Below are 18,200 nucleotides of genomic sequence, written 5' to 3'. Positions count from 1 at the left end.
GTCGCTCCCCTGGGGAGAAAATTGTATTTAGGCCATTTCTTGCCCCCTTGGGGCGGATCAGCCTATTTTTGTTAGGCCAAACTGCCCCCAAGGGGTGCAGAAATCACTAGACACCAGGGATTGGTGTGTGTGTATGTGTGCGTTTTGTTTGGGGGGCTGCCCCTTGGGGGCACATTACTGTTGGCCATATCTGCCCCCCTTGGGGGCAGATCTGCCTATTTTTGGAAGGCCCATCTGCCCCCAAGGGGGGCAGAAAGCCCACCAGAGACCAGGGAAGATTTTTTTTCAAAATAAGAGGGCGGGGGTATGGCCATACCCCCACCCCAAATAAATGGGGCCAAAGTTGTTCTGCCCACTAGTGGGCAGATGGGGCATTTACCCCTGATCCACACCCCGGGGGCAGAAAGTCTAGTAGATGGCATGGAATTAAAAAAAAAAAAAAAATAGTGGGGGGCGGCTACCAACCATTATGGGCCTGGTTATGCCCCCACCCCAACTGAAGGGGGTAACAGTCTTTCAGCTCTCCCCCGCACACTAAAACATTTTATCCCACGGCAAGCAAGAAGTCATTTGATTATTTTGGGCTTTGGTTTTACATTTGGGCCATGAGAGCTTGGTAACTCTCAAAATAGTCCCACATGGAATTGTGAGGGCTGCACTTTTTTGACTATGGGACGCTGCCATGTAAAAAAATCCACAAGACCCAGACATATCAGGAAACTAAACATCTGGTTGATTCCAGGGTGGTGTGCTTCACATGCACCCCGCACCATTTTCTTACCCACAATGCCTTGCAAACCTCCAAGTTTGCTTAAAATCACACATTTGTCCCACATTTTTGTGATAGAACCTTCCGGAATCTGCAGGAATCCACAAAATTCCTACCACCCAACATTGTCCCATCTATACCAATAAAAATTCTGCTGCACCTGTCAGCCTAAACTTTTTTTTTTTCAAACTGCCCTTTTCGACCTGCTTTGGTTCCACCTCAATTTCAACATGTTTTTGGCTCTTCCCTGTCAAAGGCACTTGGCTCACCTACACAAGTGAGGTATCGTTTTTACTGGGTGACAGAAGGGAACGTTGGGTGGTAGGAAATTAGTCCAGGTGCAGTGATCCCACACAGAAATGTGGGAAAAAAGTTATTTTTTAGCTAAATTTGAGGTTTGCTGAGGATTCTGGGCAAGAAATCATTGGGGGATCCACGCAAGTCACACCTCCCTGGACTCCCTCAGGTGTCTAGTTTTCAGAAATGTCTGGGTTTGGTAGGTTTCCCTAGATGGCTGCTGAGCCCAGGACCAAAAACGCAGATTGCCCCCCACTCCAAAAACAGGTAGTTTTATATTTGATAATTTTGATGTGTCCAGATAGTGTTTTGGGGTGTTTCCTGTCGCGGGCACTAGGCCTACCGACACAAGTGAGGTATCATTTTTATCGGGAGGCTTGGAGGAACGCTGGGTGAAAGGAAATTTGTGGCTCCTCTCAGATTCCAGAACTTTCTGTCAGCGAAATGTGAGGAGAAAGTGTTTTTTAGCCAAATTCTGAGGTTTGCAAAGGATTCTGTGTAACAGAACCTGATGAGAGCCCCACAAGTCACCCCATCTTGGATTATCCTAGGTGTCTAGTTTTAAAAAATGTGCAGGTTTGGTAGGTTTCCCTAGGTGCCGGCTGAGGTAGAGGCCAAAATCCACAGCTAGGCACTTTGCAAAAAACACCTCTGTTTTCTTTGGAAAACTTTGATGTGTTCATGTTGTGTTTTGGGGCATTTCCTGTCGCGGGCACTAGGCCTACCCACACAAGTGAGGTATCATTTTTATTGTAAGACCTGGGGGAACGCTGGGTGGAAGTAAATTTGTGGCTCCTCTCAGATTCCAGAACTTTCTGTCACCGAAATGTGAGGAGAAAGTGTTTTTTTAGTCAATTTTTGAGGTTTGCAAAGGATTCTGGGTAACAAAACCTGGGGAGAGCCCCACAAGTCCCCCCATCTTGGATTCCCCTTGGTGTCTAGTTTTTAAAAATGCTCAGGTTTGCTAGGTTTCCCTAGGTGCCGGCTGAGCTAGAGGCCAAAACCTACAGCTGGGCACTATGCAAAAAACACATTAGATTTCAATGTAAAAATGTGATGTGTCCATGTTGCGTTTCCTGTCGTGAGCATCAGGCCTACCCACGCAAGTGAGGTACCATTTTTATTGGTAGACTTGGGGGAATACAGAATAGTGAAACAAGTGTTATTGCCCCTTGTCTTTCTCTTCATTTTTTCCTTCCAAACGTAAGACAGTGTGTAAAACAGACGTCTATTTGAGAAATGCCCTGTAATTCACATGCTAGTATGGGCTCCCCGGAATTCAGAGATGTGCAAATAACCACTGCTTCTTAACACCTTATCTTGTGCCCATTTTGGAAATACAAAGATTTTCTTGATATGTATTTTCCACTTTTTATATTTCAGCAAATGAATTGCTGTATACCCGGTATAGAATGAAAACCCATTGCAAGGTGCAGCTCATTTATTGCCTCTGGGTGCCTAGAGTTCTTGATGAAACTACAAGCCTATATATCCCCGCAACCAGAAGAGTCCAGCAGACGTAACAGTATATTGCTTTCAAAAATCTGACATTGCAGGAAAAAGTTACAGAGTAAAACTTTGAGAAAAATGGTTGTTTTTTTCACCTCAATTTCAATATTTTTTATTTCAGCTGTTATTTTCTGTAGGAAACACCTGTAGGGTCTACACAAATGACCCTTTGCTGGATTCAGAATGTTGTCTACTTTTCAGAAATGTTTAGCTTTCTGGGATCCAGCATTGGTTTCTCACCCATTTCGGCCGCTAACTGGAAGGAGGCTGAAACCACAAAATACTGTAAAAATGGGGAATGTCCCAGTAAAATATCAAAATTGTGTTGAAAAATTGGGTTTTCTGATTCAAGTCTGCCTGTTCCTGAACGCTGGGAAGATGGTGATCTTACCACCGCAAACCCTTTGTGGATGACATTTTCAGGGGATAAAACACGAGCCGCCTTCTGCAGCCCTTTTTTCCCATTTTTTTTTTTTTAAAACGACATTTTTGCTGTATTTTGGCTAAGTTCTTGGTCTCCTTCAGGGGAACTCACAAAGTCTGGGTACCTCTAGGATGTTTGAAAAAAAGGACGCAAGGGCCTAAGCGAGAACTGCCCCAAATAGCCAAAAAAAGGCTAGGCACAGGAGGGAAAAAGGCCTGGCAGCGAAGGGGTTAAACCTGTGCACTCAGCTTTGCTAGCAGTGGCGCCACACAACATGCACATACGGCTTCCAGCAAGGTTCTGAACACGCACTGAGGCTCGCGCTAGAAGGTGATTGAACACTATGACGCAGAAACTTGCACCTTAGGCAGCGCTACACACCGGCTCCCAATGAAGTTACAAGTGCAAAATACTTCACCTGCTGAGGCTTGTATGCTGTTTACTGTATGAATTACCAATACCTGAGGGATATAATATCCTCAATCCTTAGATCTGCAGATATAAATAACCATGGGCTTGACCACACACGGGGATAGGGCAGGCAGCGTTCAAGTTCACCACGCTCCCATGAAGGAGGCGCTGGGTCCGTTAGCCTCATGATTCGTTCACCACCCGGCAGGCTGATAGGCTGGCTCCTCGCTGCCGAATTAAAGAAATAATGCCATTATGCACTCCGGAGCACTTGGAGGTATCTTCAGGTAAGTTTAATGCAGCTTGCCTGAGCCAGACGTTCCCTTAGCCAGCTACACTCTTAACTGACTCCAATGGAACCCACATATCAGGAGGGAACAATCACATACAGCACATACCTAGAATTCTACATTACGTCTTAAAGTCACAATATAAGTGTTTAAAATAATCTTTAAAAATGCCCCAAACACAAATAGTCCTAAACAACAAAAACCCCAGCCAAAGACTTTTAAAAGCTGCTTAAAATGCATACTAATCAACCACCTCAGACATATGCAAAATGGTGGCCAAAACATGCGGAAGATGGAGGCTAAGAACAAAAGAAAATATCAGGCTACATTGATCTCAACTTCTGAGGCCACCCCTCTTATTCATCAACAAGCACATGCAAAAAAAATGATCTTCAATTTGGCATGAATTGAAAAAAGCTCCTAATATATCGCAAGCACATAACAGTGAGAATATGAAAAATCCATTAAAAATAATATCAATAGCCTGCAGCAGACTAGGCCTCGAACAATAAAACACCACAATATAATCACAATTCTGGACAAAATCATAGGAGAAGAAATAAATGTAACCCCAGACCTCCAACATCCAAAAATGTACAGTGCCTTGCACCCTTATGCCCTAAACCTCACATGGACCTGCTCAGCACCCCCTACTCCACTACTCCAAACTCTAGTTCACCCAGCACCAAACAAAATTAAAAAAATAAAAAAGTAAAAATTATGCTGCCTGTCCTCCCTCGAACATCAAACATTTTGCAAAGCACTGCTTTGAATTAATTAACTTTCCCCAAAAAATGAAAACAAAACGTGAATGGTGAATACACTGCATTTCAGACAAAGGAAGAGTGATGCTTTCTCTTGAGAATTTAAATACAAAATAACCAATGGCTCATGTTGGTTATGATGCCTGCTACAGCCTTAGATGCAGTTCCTTAAGGTTCCTTTTAGAGGCTCTCCTAGATACACAGTTTCATTTGGAGCTGAGAGCAACCACTTTGGAGTACTGTGAACTGAACGCAAGCTACTGTGCTGGTACGCTATTGATGCCTTCAAGGCCTACATCAGATGAGTCTGTATTGTGAAGCACAGGCTGTTTGATCAGACGGGAATTAGACATCCAGGACCTTGAGTGGATATTCATGGACACAAGACAAATAGGTTCATGGGTCTCCGGGAGCAATGCTTATGGAATTCAGACTTTCATAGGATTGTCAGGTGCACTATCAAGACAAGTGCACTATAGCTGGGAAATGTGGAGATTTAGAGCGCCCATGTCGCACTCTGACCCGAGTGACTCATCTATCTTGGACTATTTCAACTGTAATCTACCTCAAGGATGAAGCTGGGAATGAAATACATGACACAAAATAGGTTGGATGCCACAGACGGCGAAATAGAGGCTTATTTAGAAAGAACCATTGTGACCAAGCAGAATGATGTGGAACGGACAATACATTTACAGCCATTTTGATTGCTGAAATGGAGAATACAATTCAGGATGTGCCTGTAAGGGATGAAACCTTAAGGGGTGAGGACCTGATAGCAGATTTGTATACAAACTATATTAGCACATTCCCTTTAGTGCCAGGTACAGGCCTGACTGAGCAGACGGGGAGGGGATGCTTCATCGCACTTAATATGTGCACCATCTTCACTATACCCCCTGCGTCCTTCCTTAGTTGGCTGCTGCTGTGGTCCTTCTCAATATTGGAGAAGGCCTTTCATTTTCTAGAATGGACCTTTATGGTGGAAGTGCTGCAGAGGGTTGGTTTTGACTCAGAATTTCTCGGCTGAGTTATATTATTGTACAACGCACCTATGGTATGGATACAAGTGAATGGTGGTATTTCCACTCGATCAGCACTGGCAGGATTATGCGGTAGGGATGTCCGTCTTGTTTGCCATCGTTTTGGTAGCCCAGGCATGCATTTCTTGTCAATACTAAGGGTGTACGAAACCTGTGTAATTTGCTTTCACATAGCTATAAAAACAAGCATTTGCAATGTAACGGGTCTTGCATTTGCTCGAGTTAGAGCTATTAGCGTTGTAAACTCCGAACCGGACTTTTCTTGCCACATAAATTAAAAGGAAAAAAAAACGAGCACGATCACGCTATGTAAAACGCAGCACGATCATGCTGAAATTGAAAAAGAAAAAAACGAGCGCGATCGCGCTGTGTTGAAAATAAAAAGATGAAGTATTCTGGAAACCATGCTGAACACATGGAGCCTCGTATGTTTTCAGTAGTTGGCCGGTGTGCTCAAGGAGGGCTAAACAACGGAAAAGGCTTTACTTATGCATACCTTTCACTAATGAAATCAAGCGGATTTTAAAATGCAAGCCCACGAACCAATGAAAGTGACAGGCGTGCCATGGGCGTGGGTAAAAGCCCAAAGAGAAATTACACCAATGACAGAGCGCTTGTGTGCTCGACCCTAAAAATTGGAAAAAAACAATTAAAACTATGCACATTCAGCATTTAACACTATATTTTAGTGTGTAAAACACAAGTGCCACAAACAAGAACTCTAGGTGCTGGTGTTCCCGTGCTCCACTGCTATGATTTTGCAGCGAGTGTGGTGTAATCACGTGACATGATGTAATTTCTAGAATTTAGCATAATAAGCATAAAGAGAAAATCTCAAAAGTAGCCAAATTACGCAGCATAATTTAAATTTCCCTTCCTACGGGGCCTCCTTGTTGCTATGAGAATTCTACACTCTCTCTAAGCCAATGACATAATCATATACCTGTCTCCAAACCTATCCACCTTTAGTCCCAAATGTAGAGCTTTTGGTCATTCCGCTGGGCAGCAGCAAATCTAAGATATTTCTGGCGGATGGACTGTTTGAGGCAGAATACCATCTGTTTCGATCTACATTTGCGCCTTCTGTGTCAAGAATCAAAGTCTGCTATCTGGTATGCAACTGCACCGTGGCATGACGAGGCGGGAAACTGGACAACTTGTTACCCTCTGTGCTTCTCTTCCGCTGTCGCCGGCAGGACGAGTCATCCTAATCAAAATGGTAATAATTCCTTTACCTCTTTACAAGTATCCCCATAGCCCTTGACAGACCGTTTCTTCCATACCATCGTGCCCCTGTTAATGAACCTCCTTCTGGGCTAAGAAACAGCCCTCTGTTGGCTGGACCAGCTATCTTAACCGTTTAGCAATTGGTGGGATGGGAGGTGAGGGGTCAGGATGAGGGGTTGTCTGCACTGGATCTACAGCTTCATTTATATACAGCTTAGGCACAACGTACACAATACTGGCTACACTCCATGGTGCGCTATCCCTATCAGTGACTAAAAGTGGCGCTGCATCCCGTATCTCCTCGCTGTGGTTTTGGCATGCCCTATTTCCAGACCTTCCTACTACGCTGAATGAGTGGCACGCACACATTGGACATAGCCAGCGCCAGAATGGGGAGTGAAACGCAGCTCAGGCAAAAATGCTCACATCACTGCTGCCCCCTTCTTCACCTTGCACAGTCTCTCTCTCTTTTTCTCCACTCTCTCTCTCTCCTTCTCTCCTGTCTCTCTTCTCTGATTGTATTCTCTCTACCTCCCCTCTCCCTCCCTCTTAAAGCCTTTCACTCCCTGCTACAATTATCTCTGGTGCTAGCGAAAGAGAGAAAGGCAGCAGGAGCGGCTGGCCTAAAAGAGGTCAGCCCACCAGGGAAATGGCTGGTGGAATAACAAGTCTGTCTGGCCCTGGACATAGCAGAGGCCGGGTGCTTATGTTGGCTCCAGGGCCTATACTTCCTTGGTGTGCACCTAGCTGCTTCCTCGGCCCTCCCACTGACAGTGGAGCCCAAAGCCCTGCAAAACCTGACAGGCTACAGCTCGCTCGAATGAGAGGCCTCTTTGCAATGCACTCTTTCTTTACTCTCCCACAGTTAAAATGCAGGACAGATGCTATTTCATTACTCTGCGTTTGGGAGGTTTTCCATGGGTGGAGTGTGGGCCTTCCCCCACATCCTCCCACGCAAGGTGATGCAAGGCAATGCAAACCCTTAATCAGATTTATTAAGCCATGCAATGCCACCTTGTCCCTTCCTGTATAAAAACAACCTGGCTCTTAACACAGCCACTCTTGCACCATGCTGCCAGGATGCATGCATTGATGCTAGGTAGTACTCACCCAACCAGAGCAGGGAAAGAGCAAGAATGCATCATATCTTAGCATGTTGCCTTACTGCGTTGCACAACCTTTTTAATAAATGTGAGCCCCTATATTTTCACCTACAGGATCAGCACAGGCAGCTTACCCTTCTTTCCCTCTTCAACCCCAGGTGACTAGCACCGTCTCATATGACCAACACACTAGACCCTAGCGATTGTGCAGGGCCGGCTTTAGGGCGGTGCGACCGGTGCTGCAGCACCAGATGCTAACCTGGATGGAAGGGTGCTGACCTCAGGGGATGCTGTGCTTAGCAATAACTTACAAAACTTGTGATTTAAAAGCACCTGCTAAAACGTTCCTTGTACGTCCAGCCTTCAGGAAGCACTTAACATGTCAAGATAACTATTGTAATTAATGTTCTTGCTAGAGAGAGAGAGAGAGCAGCGTTTTTTCCAGCAGCACTTTTGACTCCCCATGAAGTAGCTCAGAGGGTTAATATGCCTGCTGTAAAGAACAGAACTATATTTTATGTGGATAGCTGAGTGGATTGGTAAAGCCGGCCTTCACAAGCGCTTTAAAACAAATGAAAAGTATGTGAGAGGGCCTATGGAGAGATGAGGTGCACTTCTGCTGGGTAGTAGTGTGGGAATCTGAGGCAGCGGTCATGTGTTGCTGGGGCACCAAAAATTATTGCTGCAGTGGGCGCCACTAGCACAAACCCGTCCCTGCAGACGTGTCTCTGCTATCTATAACTTGTTGCTATAGGCTAGGGATGTAGAGGAGACCCTCAGCCAGGAGATGATATGACTCACATGTTCTTTAACTGCTGTTGGACAAACACTGGGCATTTTGTTGCAGCCTTCATATGTCCCTTTATGATAGACGCAGGCTACTACATTGTGAATTCCTACATAGAATGTAGTATATGCTGACACGGCTGCATGCAATCAAGAAAAATGGGGACATTGTCTGTACATGCTGCCAAACCTCAGGAGCTGTCTTTATGCAGTTTGTCTGGATTTGCCCATCAATAGAGTCTTATTGGTAGAATATGTTTACAGAACTCTTGCTAATGGGTGATAGGCAGTTATCTCCTCTAATGACGGTACTTAGCAAGGTGCACATGATTCTTCCCCAGACGGACATGAGAGATGTTCTTCTAGTCCTGTGGGTGTCAGGGGCATAGTTTGCTCAGTTTGATTAGGGAGGTGTGAGCTTCAGATTTCCCAACAATCATGCTGACACATAATATTGAAATAAATTATATGGCAAGCAGAGTGCACAAGAGGGGCTGAAGGTGCATTGGAAAGGGAGAGGAATGCAGATTGGTGAGGCTTACTAAGAGAGAAAACACATTATTTTTTTATAAATAACCAAAAATTTTGAAGTCTTTCCAAACAGGGAGAGGGAAAGTGTGCATGTGTTTTTGTTTGTGTGACAAATTCCAAGTGAAATACGACAGACACCTCATCATACCCAATTGAATGCACCTGTACCCAACTATTTATCAGGAAGTACATGTATTAGGGGGATGTAACACCTCAAACACCCCCCTGAGGATACACCCCTGGTCAGTGCTGGCAAAGAGATTGTTAAAATACATTATACAAGTAGAGCACATGAAATGGCTAAGTGGACAATGGAAAGGGAATAGAATGAGAATTCATGGGGGTACTAAATGAGAGCAAACACAATATTTTGTAAACTAACCAACATTTCAAAGCAGGGAGGAAAAGATTGTGTGAGTTTTTGTGTGTGTTAATGTAAGAATTTGAGTTGAAATCCGACAGACACCTCACCATACCCAACTGAAAGCTCATGTACACAATTTTTTATCAGAAAATAAATTTTTTGGGGGGGTGCAATACTCCAAACACCCCCTGAAGCTACGCCCCTGGTAACCCTTCTCCCTGGAATGACCAGAGATATTTGGGGATAGCTTCAGGCATAGTGTAAGAATTAGGTTAGTGCATGCAAGGAAAATGCCCTCGAACTCATGTATTGGGTAGTAGAATACACGATACGCAGGGTACAACGGGTCCCTCGAGACTTTGTGCCAATGGGCCACTGCACATAAGGCACCATCGATAGTTTGCCCTTCATTGTACCTAACGCATAAGGATGGGTGAAAGTCTAAGCCTTTTCCCTGGGTTTGGCGGAAAGTGGCTCCCGGATAATTGGTGAATTGTACTCGATGCCTCATGGGATGAGTTTAGAAATGGTTTTGAGGAGACGTCTTGAAAACGAATTCTCTCTGGAGTCTATTAGTTGCACTTTCTATCTGTTCACTTATGTGGACATTTTGAAACAAAAACAAGCACACGGATCGCTAGATGGCTTGCCTTATTTTGAAACTGCAAGAACCGTATCCTCACACTCCTACCAATCTCATTCTAAGTTGTATAGGGTAATAGTTATAAACCACAATATATTCGAGCCCTCATAGCTTTGTATATATCACTTTTTAACATATTCAGGGTTACACTGCTAACTTCACTTGGTTGTTCTACCGCAACAAGTTCCAGTACAGAAGAAAGGGAAGTATATTTTTATAATAGGCAGTTACTTTTCAGGAAGGGCTTGCCCGTTCTGATATTTTACATGACGAGAGATAATACTGCCTGAAAAGCTCTATTTTTACATTTTAAATAAGTTTTGATCTGATGAGTGGTGGTTTATCAATAACTATGAAGTGCGTATGCAGTGGTGCTAAGCCACACGGACCTCCCCCAAAATTATGCCCCCTCCCCGATAATGAAAAGAGGGGCCCCTGTCTCACACATAATCATTATTCTTGGGTTAAATGGTGCCCTCTTGAAGGGATAAGGGGTCCCCAAGGGTTGGGGGCACCCTGAAGGGTGGTGCGTTCGCCCCTGTGTGTGTCTGTCTGTGGAAATTATCTTTTTGCCGCCAACATTACCTCTGTAGCAGCCCTACCTCCTTGCAATTACGGTCGAGATATATTAAATCAATTTCCTGTCACTCAGGCTGTGATTTGCAGAATGTTTTTGCCCATGTGCTAACTTCATGGATTCTAACTTCCTGGATTCTGTCCCTCTTCTCGTGCACTGCGCCCTCTTGGTTTAGGGAAATAGCAACCATCTCTGACCAACTGCCTGCGCCAGTGCGTACTGTGGTGTGGCGCGCAGCCCCCCTCTATAACGACAACTCACACCGAGTATGCTGTAATCGGTCGACTGACGGGTCAGAAGCACCGTCTTTATTTTATCGGCTTGGGGAATGGCCCACCTTCATGCCCTCACCGTGCAACAATGTATAGGAGAGCCCGAGTGGCTCTCTACATCCCTCCCAGGCTTTAATAAGAACGTAAAACACTAACCCCAGAAGGTGAGCATCTAACAGAAAAAGACCTCAAAGGTAGAACAGAACAGGGAGAAAAATAACAATGCAACCATACGGTCATACAGAACCTGTCGAGCTTCATATCACACGCTGTATACTAGCAGGCAAAATCTCTGAGTCTCTGGTTAGGCACAGGATTGGGTCGCAGGTGATACCTCTTACTCTGACCACAGGGCACCACACCGCCAGCCTCGTCTGTTGTCAACGCAGGAGCAGGACTCAGAGCACCTTGACCACCCGACCTCTCATCCGTCCAACACTCTCCACCTCCGTCTGCATCCTCTTCCTCTCTGACTTCTTCTCTAGCATTACCAGAGGCTTCCACTTGTTTGAAACATGACACATTTCTTATAACTTGCCCATATACTCTACGAGCAGTCACTATGGTCTCCTTTACCACCACTACCTTCTACACCTCTGGCTTGTACGTGGTCTAAAATTTCCATTTGGGACGCCGGTTTCTCACCACCATTTGGTCGCCCTCTAGAAGATCAGGGTGGTCGCTTTCTGATTGGTCTGTCAATGTCGTTGCTGCGTGGTGTCCATATTTAACTCGGTGGGCTTCCACTAAGAGTCAGCTGGGATACAATCCCGCGGGGCCATCCTAAACATAAGAGCAGCATGTTCACAGCCTGTGGTACTGAGGGATGTCTGTTGATATGCTTTTAGAAACTGGTGCAGACACCTTTCGGCCGCTTCTCCTTGTTCCACCCCGATCCTCATGGCTCTGTTAGAGGTTCGCGTGAACCTTTCAACAACACCTTTAGCCTGAAGCCAGTACAGCATGATCTTGCGGTGACGTATGGCAAACACTTCAAGATAGTCCTTGAATTCCTGCCCCTAAAACGGCAGACCGTTCTCTGTCCTGATTTCATCAGGGAGACCAAACAGGTCAAATGTTCTATCCAGCACTGTACCCAAAGAAGTAAATCGAGCTTTGATAGAAAGCACACTTTTTCCTGTGAAGTGTGAGACCCGCATCAGAAAGCCGCTGTAGAGTGGCTCTTAATCGGCGATGATGATCCTCAAGTGTCTCCAAGAAAATCAGGATATCGTCACTCAGGTTGATCACACCTGCAAGGCCAGATAGCATCTCCCGGATGGTGCTTTGGAACACTTCAGCTGCTGAGAATAACCCGGAACTCAGCCTCTTGTATCGTCTCAGCCTTATGTGTGTAGAGAACGTTGTGATATTGTGGCTGTCGGGGTCCAGCTCCAGTTGGTGGTAGCCGGAATTTAGATCCAGCTTCGAGAACCATTGGGCTCCGTTCAAATCTGCAATTATATTATCCATCGTGGGTGTAATGTGCCATTCTCTCCTGATGGCACGGTTAGGTAGTCGCATGTCTACACAGAGGAGGATGGCCCCAGCTCGTTTTGGCTTGGGTGCGATCACCAGCGGCGATACCCAGGGGCTAGATCCTGTGACCTTCTCAATCACCCCTTGGTCCTCTAGACTCTGCAGTTCTTTCTCGCCCGCAGGTCGAAGATGAAAAGGACCCCTTTGGTGTTGCAGCGCCATGGGTGTCACATCTGGGTCAACATTCAGATTTACTTGCTTGCCTTTCATCTTTCCCAGTCCTGCAAAAAGCTGTGGGAAGTCGTTGAGGAAGGACTCCGCATGCGAGTCATAGACCTGGTGTGCAAAGAAGACAAGTTCAAGATCTTCTGCAGTGTGGCAACCCAAAAGAGTACCTTGGTATCCCTTTACCACATAGAACTTAGCTTTTGTTGCGTGTTCTTGGTTGGCTATGGATACTTCGATAGTGTCTTGCAGAGGAAGTGGGTCACGCCCCCATAGGTGTACATTTTCAAGTTACACAGCGACAATTCAGGTTTTGCTGAGAGCTGCTGATAAAAAGCATTATCCATAACATTGACTGATATGCCTGTGTTAATCAACACTGTTGCAGGGGTGCTCTTGATCTCTGCTGTGCTCATCGGGAGTGGTCGCCACTTTTGCTGTCGCCATCCTGTGAATGAGCTAACGAAGATGTCTTCCTCGTCTTCTTCCTCATACATCCGTGTCTTTGCGTCCATCTGCCTCCCCCCAGGCATATTGCTACCAGGCCTTATATTCTTCACAGTGGCAGCCTTCCCATTAAACTCTCTCTGCCTGACTCTCCCCGTTCGGCACTTCTTGGCAACATGATTTCCTTTTCCACATTTATTGCAGGTTTTTCCTCTCAACGGGCAACCACCAGGTGTCTTGTGTTCATATATGCAGCTTCCGCAAGTACTCTCCCCTTGTTTCTGAGTGCTTGGCGACCGCAGGAGAGTCTGGCGAGCTTGTATGGAGTCTACCTGTTTCTCTTTCACAATCGGTTGCTGAGGGGTATTAGCTGCCGCCATTGATTGCCCCTCACAGTGGCCATGGCGTCAGCACAGGCAGCTGAGAGTTGGTGGGATTGGGCCAGAATCAGGATGTCGTTCGAAGAGATGCCTGGCTGCCGCAGGATGAGCTTTTGTAGCACGTTTGAACGGCATCCCTCGATAATTTATGCACAGATCTCCTCGTTTTGGTTTAGGCCTATGCATGTGCTTGCCACTTCCTCAGCCTGGCAAAAAACTTGTCCACAGATTCCACATCTGTCTGCTGGGCTTGACGCAGTTTGAATCTTTCGTAATCTGGGTTAAACTTGGGGTCGAAACCGCAGCGTCAAAATCCCCAGCCTCACCTGTATTGGGAAGGGCCGTAAAGAGTTCATGAAGTTCATTGCCTCCCATGTGTAGCATAACCGACCTTCGTACTGCGCCATCCGTTTCTCTGGTCGCGCAGAAATAGTTATCAAGGTAGCCAAGCCAGTGAGGCCAGCGTTGCGCCTCCATGGCGGTATCCGCTACCTGACTGAATAGGGGCAGTGCAGCCACAGACGAATGGGCCCCTACTCGCAATTTTGCTGTTGTGCGCTCATTTTTATCTCTAATATTTTTTTCAGTGTCCTCTGCGTGCTGCCTCTTTCTGCGCAATTGTTGGCAATGTCTATATGTTTTTTTTCTGTATGTCCTCCTTAGTTTATTTATTTTGGTTGCATTTATTGCACTGTGGTATTAACTGGTGCTTAATAGTTGTCCTTTTTTTTTGTCTTACCTTTCAGGGATGCAGGTAGGGCCTTGCCACGTGGCTACGTGCTCCCAGCCCTCTGGATGCCGCTTCAGCAGCCCAGGAGCACCAAATTATCTCCGTCCTTTTCTGGACGGGCACTGCGGTGGATACCCTCCTGGGTCCTCTCCATCATGTGGAGAACCAACGCAGCACACTCCCGGACTGGCCCCTTCTGGTTCTTTACAATGTGGCTCACCTCAGCCACCTCCCGACTATGCCCACTCCTCACCGAACCAGGTGAGCGTGACAATGCTCCAGCAGAGGGCAAAAGGTTGGGGGGGCCCTTTGACTGCTCACCCTCCTTGCCAAGACTCCGGTGTGCCATCTCCCGGTGGGTAGAGCACAGGTAACCCCACTGGGAATCTGCTGTGTGGTTGTCGTGTGTCTGGCCGAACCTGTGCACAGTGCACCATCGAGACTTTGAGCACTGCGGCATTCCTGGCCCTCGTCGCCAATGTGGTGTGGTGCGTAAGCCCCCCCTCTATAATGATGACTCACACTCGAGTATGCTGTACTGCGGGTCAGCATCGCCGTCTTTATTTTTTTTTATCCTAGAGCAATGGCCCGCATTCCTGCCCTCACCGAACAACAATGTAAAGGAGAGCTCCAGTGGCCCTCTACACATACCACCCAGCATTTATAGGGCCACCCACCTTTTTTTAGGGCCGACTGGAGCAGCTGCTGATGCCAAAGCTACGGGAGGAGATGCGATCTAATAACCAGAGCTGCTGACCTTTGAATTGGGATACTGTGTTCCTGTCCGGGCCTGGCCGCAACATCCTGTCATTCTGGGTAAATTACTTCTGCCTACCAGTGTCTTAAAAAAGCTGTATTGTAATCTGTAAGAATAAAAAAAAAACTTTCCATTTCGAAGAGCACTCACAAATGAAGGATGGTGGACTATCAATGTGTCACAAGAATATCTTTTGGATAGATTTCATTTAGCGATTAAATTGATGAAGTTTGCTTGTCTTCATAGACTTTTATACGTGGCGGATGACTGTAGTACAATCTGTTTTTGACCACATAGTTGCCATCACCCGCGAGGAAACAATTGTACATGGTGTGTATGACAAATTATATATAATTCCAGAGAGCATGAGTTATCATTTGGTTTGCTGTGATCCTATGTCTTGCAACATCATCCATTTAAAGAAAGGTAAAATGCAGTACTGAAGAGGTCCCCTCTGGTCTTCATGCATGACACCCTTCTCTGGTTCTAAAGGAATATTGTACTAATGGGTAAGTATGCTCAACTAGGTGAGTTTGTCCATATAATCTTCAATTGATTAGACCCTCATCTACCAACATTGACACCACTGTTTCAAAGACCTGTAGTAGTAGTCTTCCAATAATCTCTCATGGTTTATAACATCTTTGGCATAGAGCCAAGACAGCCTGTTGAGTAATACTTTTTGACAGTAGAGGTATACTGGTTGTCACCAAGCAGAAGCTTGCAGTGATCACACACAACTCAAAGCAATGATTAAATATTTACAGATGCATGGATTTTGTTATAAATATAGGCTCAATTTTTCTGTAAAACATTCACTGCTTTGCCTTTACAGATGGCATAATGATGTGCGCATATGTCTGGTTTAGATATTAATACATAGATTATTTACATATGTTTACATTCTTATATATATAGCAAAGACTCTATCTCAGCTCTCGCTGTTAAATAGGCTTGTTCTCTTTTAGATAATGGATATTATAGAGCTGTGACGTCACTTCGTTTGACATCATAGGCCATGACACCACTGCATGTGACATAATTACATACGTTAATTAGCCTCCAACACTCATGTTTTTTAGGACTTGTGCCCTGCTGTTGGTGTTCTATTTCCTTGCAGATATAATTTTTAACTTGCCTTCACTATTTTGGCTTGGTTTCGACCCGTTCCACATTTTTATTTTGTACCTTTCCCTTTTATATCAACTCCCTCCTGCCCACTTTTTAATCTATTTCCTTCAGGTTCTGAAATCAATGCTCAGGTGCTAATATCATTGACTTTGGTGTAAGCTAGTTGGGAATCGTAGTTCTTGTTGTAAGTATCAGAATCTTCACATGAACAGGAAACAAGAGTGAACTGGTAAAATAGGTAAAGGAAGCCTGTTGATAAGAACTGCCCTTCACTGATTCCATCAATCCATGGTCCTGCTGCTTCCCAGCGCATGCCTAATTTGCTACTGCGATTGGGCCTCCACCAAAATAGCCAGACACACCTATTCATTTTCATTCAGCTCCCACAAGGCCTGTGGGAGGTGGTTTGGTCACAGGGAATTCAAATCTGAGATTTCATCTGGCTATGATTCTGCTTCTTCTGTTCTTTGCTAGTTTGTTGGCAATATGACGCAGCAGCCACTTGCTAAATTGCAGTAATCTGAGTAAAAGTTGTATACAACTAGTATTCTGGGGCATGTACTATCATTGAAATGCTCTTGATCAGGGTTCATCCACCACACCAGGGGACCCAAGATTGTGGTATGCCGGTAATGCAATGTGAAACTGTTGTTTGGGCTGTGTTATGAAGAGAGGGGCATTCTTTATATCTTTTTATCAAGGGCTGAATGCAGGCTTCGGCCTCTGAAATAATGAAGGGCTTCTAGGATGTAGGAGGAGATAGATACACATCTTGTTTGTAGTGTGTTGTTTTTTTACTTGGTGCTTTCAGGTGCCTTACTTTGTGGTGTTTGTTACCTTTTCTCCTGGCTAGCTTTTTTCTTTTGATACTCTTTTTGCTGTTCGGCTTAGCTTTAATTATTTCGTTATTTTAACCAGTAACGTTTTAGGCCCCAGAACCACTTCTTTAATATTTTTTGGGGTTTGTTTCCCCCCATTTTACCATACTGGTGGTTCCGTACACACACAGTTTCAGCCTCGCGTGGACTTGAGGAGGCTCTGCTTGTCTCCCTCTGCATTTAATGGCTTGACATTCGGTGGGGGTTCTCTACACCTTCACCTATTCTTTTTTGGCTCTTCTATGTGTTTTGGTTTCCACATCCTGTGGAGTTTTGGAGCACGAAGAAACCCCCATTTAATTTGCTGATCGTAGGTTGGCAGTTATCTCCTTTAGAGGTAAGTCAGACTGTACCATCTGCAGAAAGTTTTTTACAAGAGATGTTTTTTTTATTAGGTTCTAGTGTCTCCGTTTTACTGCTTCTCTGCATTAGAGAAACAGACAAAATCCAGACGTCTGATGCATTACAGTCTTAATAACTTGCCTTTCCAATGCTCAGTCGAGAATGAAAGCACAAGTGAAACCTTTACAAAAAGCAGTCGATCTTCCAGTAAAAAGCAAGGCTGCAGTAGAATTCAGCCATACTTCCCCACAGAGAGTTATATTTAGATGGGTCGAGGGTTCGCCATATGACTGACTACTTGCTTTCAGAAACCTAAGGAATCAAATATTGATCACTTGTGTGCAAGAATATGTATTGCTAGTGCCACATCAGTGGTGGCAGTAATCGATAAAACACAAACCATCTCTGTCACGTCTGGAAGTGCCCTCGTTACTTACACATTTGTTTTTGTCATGAGTTTGGTCCCCCTCGGGTCAGAAGAGCCCAAAGGTCCTAGAGATTTAGTTTGCATTGATAATAGACTAGTAGCTGGTGATGAAGTGTGTCATGTTGTGTTGGGCCAGGTTACTAGCTTTTCTCCTCACTGTTTAAATCATTTTCTGTTGATAAGAAACAGGCAGGGCACAAGTCCTAAAAAGAAAGAAGTATGGGGGGGGAAACTAACCTAGTTAGGCAGTATGTAAGTGACATCATGATGAGTGAAATCACATGTTATATCACAGAAAGTGGCATCTTGGCCCTTGACCTCATAAGAAATTACATCAGATCTAGCAGGTCTATCATGAGTAAATTTGAGTGCATGAAGAGGTTTAACAAATGAA

This window comes from Pleurodeles waltl, chromosome 9, assembly GCF_031143425.1.
Source record: "Pleurodeles waltl isolate 20211129_DDA chromosome 9, aPleWal1.hap1.20221129, whole genome shotgun sequence".
NCBI lineage: Eukaryota > Metazoa > Chordata > Amphibia > Caudata > Salamandridae > Pleurodeles > Pleurodeles waltl.
Note: the sequence above shows the minus strand (reverse complement) of the source record.